Source organism: Passer montanus, unplaced genomic scaffold (genome assembly GCF_014805655.1).
Source record: "Passer montanus isolate IOZ18808 unplaced genomic scaffold, ASM1480565v1 scaffold1048, whole genome shotgun sequence".
Taxonomy (NCBI): domain Eukaryota; kingdom Metazoa; phylum Chordata; class Aves; order Passeriformes; family Passeridae; genus Passer; species Passer montanus.
Window position 1 is genome coordinate 1,758 of NW_024357037.1, and position 5,554 is coordinate 7,311.

The following is a 5,554-nucleotide window of genomic DNA, read 5'->3' on the forward strand; positions in this document are numbered from 1 at the left end:
TCCCAGTATAACCCCGTATATCCCAGTATATCCCAGTATAACCCAATTCCCCTCCCAGTATAACCCAGTATATCCCAGTATATCCCAGTATAACCCAATTCCCCTCCCAGTATATCCCAGTATATTCCAGTCTCTCCCAGTATAACACAGTTCCCCTCCCAGTATAACCCAGTTCCCCTCCCAGTATATCCCAGTATAACCCAGTTCCCCTTCCAGTATATCCCAGTATAACCCAATGTCCCTCCCAGTCCCTCCCAGTTCCCTCCCAGTATCCCCAGTTTCTCTTCCAGTATATCCCAGTCCTTCCCAGTATAACCCAGTATAACCCAGTTCCCCTCCCAGTTCCCCTCTGAGTCGCTCCCAGTATATCCCAGTCTATCCCAGTATAATCCAGTTCCTCCCAGTCCCTCCCAGTATGCTCAGTTTCTCTCCCAGTATATCCCAGTATATCCCAGTATAACCCGGTCCCTCCCAGTTCCCTTCCCAGTCTCTCCCAGTCCCTCCCAGTATAACCCAGTTCCCTCCCAGTATAAACCAGTATAACCCAATTCTCTCCCAGTCCCTCCCAGTATCCCCAGTTCCCTCGTTTATACTGGGAGGGACTGGGGGGCACTGGGAGGGAGTGAGGGTGGAGCCGCACCGGCACGAGGGTAACTGGTTTATACTGGTTTGTACTGGGAGGGACTGGTGTGCGTTACCTGTCCCAGGTGTGTCTCACCTGTACAGGTGTTTTACCTGTCCCAGGTGTGTCTCAGGTGTATCTCAGGTGTATATTGGGTCTCTCAGGTGTGTCTCACCTGTCCCAGGTGTGTCTCACCTGTCCCTCACCTGCCCCAGGTGTGTCTCAGGTGTATGTCACATGTATGCTAGGTCTCTCAGGTGTCTCACCTGTCCCTCACCTGCCCCAGGTGTGTCTCAGGTGTATGTCACATGTATGTTAGGTCTCTCAGGTGTCTCACCTGTCGCTCACCTGCCCCAGGTGTGTCTCAGGTGTACATTAGATCTCTCAGGTGTCTTTCACCTGTCTCTGACCTGTTCAAGGTGTACCCCAGGTGTATCCCAGGTGTACGTTAGGTCTGTCAGGTGTATCCCAGGTGTGTCTCACCTGTCCCAGGTGTATCCCAGGTGTACCTCAGGTGTATCCCAGGTGTATCCCAGGTGTACGTTAGGTCTCTCACCTGTTCCTCTGTTCCCCTGCCCAGGTGTACATTAGGTCTGTCAGGTGTATCCCAGGTGTGTCTCACCTGTCCCAGGTGTATCCCTGACCTGTTCAAGGTGTACCCCAGGTGTATCCCAGGTGTACGTTAGGTCTGTCAGGTGTATCCCAGGTGTGTCTCACCTGTCCCAGGTGTATCCCAGGTGTACCTCAGGTGTATCCCAGGTGTATCCCAGGTGTACGTTAGGTCTCTCACCTGTTCCTCTGTTCCCCTGCCCAGGTGTACATTAGGTCTGTCAGGTGTATCCCAGGTGTGTCTCACCTGTCCCAGGTGTATCCCAGGTGTACCTCAGGTGTATCTCGGGTGTGTGCTAGATCTCTTGGGTGTCTCTCACCTGTCTTACCTGCCCCAGGTGTATCTCAGGTGTACGTTAGACCTCTCAGGTGTATCTCAGCTGTCCCTCAGCTGTCCAGGTGTGTCTCAGGTGTCCCTCACCTGTCCCAGGTGTGTGTTAGATCTCTCACCTGTCCCTCACCTGCTCAGCTGTCTCTCAGATGTATTCCAGGTGTATCTCAGGTGTATCTCAGGTGTACATTAGGTCTCTCAGGTGTGTCTCAGGTGTCTCACCTGTCTCACCTGTCTCAGGTGTGTCTCAGGTGTGTCTCAGGTGTGTCTCGGGTGTGTCCCAGGTGTGTGTTAGATCTCTCACCTGCCCCTCACCTGCTCAGCTGTCTCTCAGATGTATTCCAGGTGTATCTCAGGTGTATCTCAGGTGTATCTCAGGTGTCTCTCAGGTGTGTCTCAGGTGTCTCACCTGTCTCACCTGTCTCAGGTGTGTCTCAGGTGTGTCCCAGGTGTGTCTCGGGTGTGTCCCAGGTGTGTGTTAGATCTCTCAGCTGTCCCTCACCTGCCTCACCTGCACAGGTGTATCAGGTGTATCCCCAGTGTGTGCTAGGTCTCTCAGGGGCCTCACCTGTCCCTCACCTGTCCCTCACCTGTCGCTCACCTGTCCCAGGTGTGTCTCAGGTGTACATTAGATCTCTCAGGTGTCTCAGGTGTCTCACCTGTCGCTCACCTGTCCCTCACGTGTCCCAGGTGTCCCTCACCTGTCTCAGGTGTACCTCAGGTGTACATTCGATCTCTCACCTGTCTCACCTGTTCCTCACCTGTCCCAGGTGTGTCCCTGGTGTATCTCAGGTGTCTCTCAGGTCTCTCACCTGTCTCTCACCTGTCCCTCACCTGTCCCAGGTGTACCTCACCTGTCTCAGGTGTACCTCAGGTGTACATTCGATCTCTCACCTGTCCCTCACCTGTCCCAGGTGTACCTCACCTGTCTCAGGTGTACCTCAGGTGTACATTCGATCTCTCACCTGTCCCTCACCTGTCCCTCGCCTGTCCCAGGTGTACCTCACCTGTCTCAGGTGTACCTCAGGTGTACATTCGATCTCTCACCTGTCCCTCACCTGTCGCTCACCTGCCCAGGTGTGTGTTAGGTCTCTCAGGTCTCTCAGGTCTCTCACCTGTCGCTCACCTGTCACTCACCTGCCCAGGTGTATCTCAGATGTCTCTCAGGTATACATTAGCTCTCTCAGGTGTCTCAGGTGTCTCACCTGTCGCTCACCTGTCGCTCACCTGTCGCTCACCTGCCCAGGTGTGTATTAGATCTCTCACCTGTCTCACCTGTCCCTCACCTGTCCCACCTGTGCCACCTGTCGCTCACCTGCCCAGGTGTGTGTGAGATCTCTCACCTGTCTCACCTGTCCCTCACCTGTCCCACCTGTGCCACCTGTCGCTCACCTGCCCAGGTGTGTGTGAGATCTCTCACCTGTCTCACCTGTCCCTCACCTGTCCCACCTGTGCCACCTGTCGCTCACCTGCCCAGGTGTGTTCATCTGCCGCGGGCGCGAGGACGCGCTGGTGACGCGGAACCTGGTGCCGGGAGAGTCGGTGTACGGCGAGAAACGGATCAGCGTGGAGGTGAGGGCACTGGGGGGACTGGTTTGGACTGGTTTGTACTGGTTTGGACTGGGGGGGACTGGGAATGGGACTGGTTTGTACTGGGGGGGACTGGGAATGGGACTGGTTTGTAGTGGGGGGGACTGGGAATGGGACTGGGTTATACTGGGAGGGACTGGGAATGGGACTGGGGATACTGGGAGGGACTGGGAGGGACTGGGGATACTGGGAGGGACTGGGAGGGACAGGTTTATACTGGGGAGGACTGGTTTGTACTGGGAACGGGACTGGGGTATACTGGGACGGACTGGGGGGGACTGGGGCTGGGACGGACTGGTTTATACTGGGAGGGACTGGTTTATACTGGGAGGGACTGGGAATGGGACTGGGGGGACTGGTCCATACTGGTCCATACCAGTTTATATTGGTCTATACTGGTCTATACTGGTTTATACGGGTCCATACTGGTTCAGGCTGGTTCATACTAGCGCATGGGGGTTTATACTGGTCTGTGCCGGTTTATACTGGTCTGTGCCAGTTTATACTGGTCCGTGCCAGTTTATACTGGTCTGTGCCGGTTTATACTGGTCTGTGCCAGTTTATACTGGTCCGTGCCAGTTTATACTGGTCCGTGCCGGTTTATACTGGTGTGTGCCAGTTTATACTGGTCTGTACTGGTTTATACTGGTCTGTGCCGGTTTATACTGGTCTGTGCCAGTTTATACTGGTCCGTGCCAGTTTATACTGGTCCGTGCCGGTTTATACTGGTGTGTGCCAGTTTATACTGGTCTGTACTGGTTTATACTGGTCTGTGCCGGTTTATACTGGTTCATACCAGTCCGTACCATTTTATACTGATCCGTTCTGGTTTATACTGGTCCATACTGGTCCATACTGGTCTATACCAGTGTACAGTAGTTTATACTGGTTTGTACTGGTCCATACTGGTTGCAGGAGGGCGAGGCGTCGGTGGAGTACCGCGCCTGGAACCCGTTCCGCTCCAAGCTGGGTTATACTGGTCTATAGCGGTTTATACTGGTCTATACTGGTTTATACCGGTCTGTATGACTCCGTACTGGTCCATACTGGTTCATACTGGTTCATACTGGTCTGTACTGGTTCCAGGAGGGCGAGGCGTCGGTGGAGTACCGCGCCTGGAACCCGTTCCGCTCCAAGCTGGGTTATACTGGTCTATAGCGGTTTATACTGGTCTATACTGGTCTATACTGGTTTATACTGGTCTATACTGGTTTATACCGGTCAGTACCAGTTCATACTGGTTTATACTGGTCTGTACTGGTTGCAGGAGGGCGAGGCGTCGGTGGAGTACCGCGCCTGGAACCCGTTCCGCTCCAAGCTGGGTTATACTGGTCTATAGTGGTTTATACTGGTCTATACTGGTCTGTATCACTCCATACTGGTCCATACTGGTTTATACTGGTCTGTACTGGTTGCAGGAGGGCGAGGCGTCGGTGGAGTACCGCGCCTGGAACCCGTTCCGCTCCAAGCTGGGTTATACTGGTCTATAGTGGTTTATACTGGTCTATACTGGTCTGTATCACTCCATACTGGTCCATACTGGTTTATACTGGTCTGTACTGGTTGCAGGAGGGCGAGGCGTCGGTGGAGTACCGCGCCTGGAACCCGTTCCGCTCCAAGCTGGCCGCCGCCATCCTGGGCGGCATCGACCGCATCCACATCCGGCCGGGGGCGCGGGTGCTGTACCTGGGCGCCGCCTCGGGCACCACCGTCAGCCACGTCTCCGACATCGTGGGGCAGGTGAGACACACCTGGGCACACCTGGGCACAGGTAACACACCTGGGCACAGCTGGGCACACACCTGGCACAGGTAACACACCTGGGCACACCTGGCACTCTCCAGAGACCTTGGGTGACACCTGGTGACCTTGGGGCCACCTTTGGTGACCCTGGGGTGGCCCTGGAGGTGTCCCCAAGGTGTCCCCAAGGTGTCCCCGAGCTCCTGGGACCACCCAGAGGTGGCACCTCCAGAGACCTTGTGATGAGTTGGGTGACCTTGGGTGGACATTGGTGACCTTTGGTGACACCTGGTGACCTTGGGGTGGCCCTGGAGCTCCATGGTGACGTCACCAAGGGCTCACCTGGGCCAGGTGACATCGCTTTGGTGTCCCCGAGCTCCTGGGACCGACCAGTGGTGGCACCTCCAGAGACCTTGGGTGGACTTGGGTGGACATTGGTGACCTTGGGTGGACATTGGTGACCTTGGGTGGACATTGGTGACTTTGGGTGACTCTGGGTGGACAATGGTGACCTCGGGTGACATCTCGTGACTTTTGGTGGCCCCCGGTGACCTCTGGTGGCCCGGTGGTGGCCCTGGAGGTGTCCCCAAGGTCTCCCCAAGCTCCTGGGACTGATCAGTGGTGGCACCTCCAGGTGGACATTGGTGACCTTGGGTGGACAT

The 5,554-nt window shown here is 55.5% G+C and overlaps 1 long non-coding RNA gene across 2 annotated transcripts; it reads left to right on the forward strand.

Annotated features, from left to right (window-relative positions):
• The first annotated feature begins 614 nt into the window (after positions 1 to 614).
• LOC120506901 lies at positions 615 to 4,912 on the forward strand. 2 transcript variants are annotated; one of them, XR_005628627.1, is made up of 3 exons: positions 615 to 650; positions 3,040 to 3,134; positions 4,722 to 4,912. It is a non-coding gene; the product is annotated as an uncharacterized LOC120506901 (long non-coding RNA). The 2 variants fall into 2 exon arrangements; XR_005628628.1 differs by lacking the exon at positions 4,722 to 4,912 and adding an exon at positions 4,239 to 4,344.
• The last annotated feature ends 642 nt before the right edge of the window (positions 4,913 to 5,554 follow it).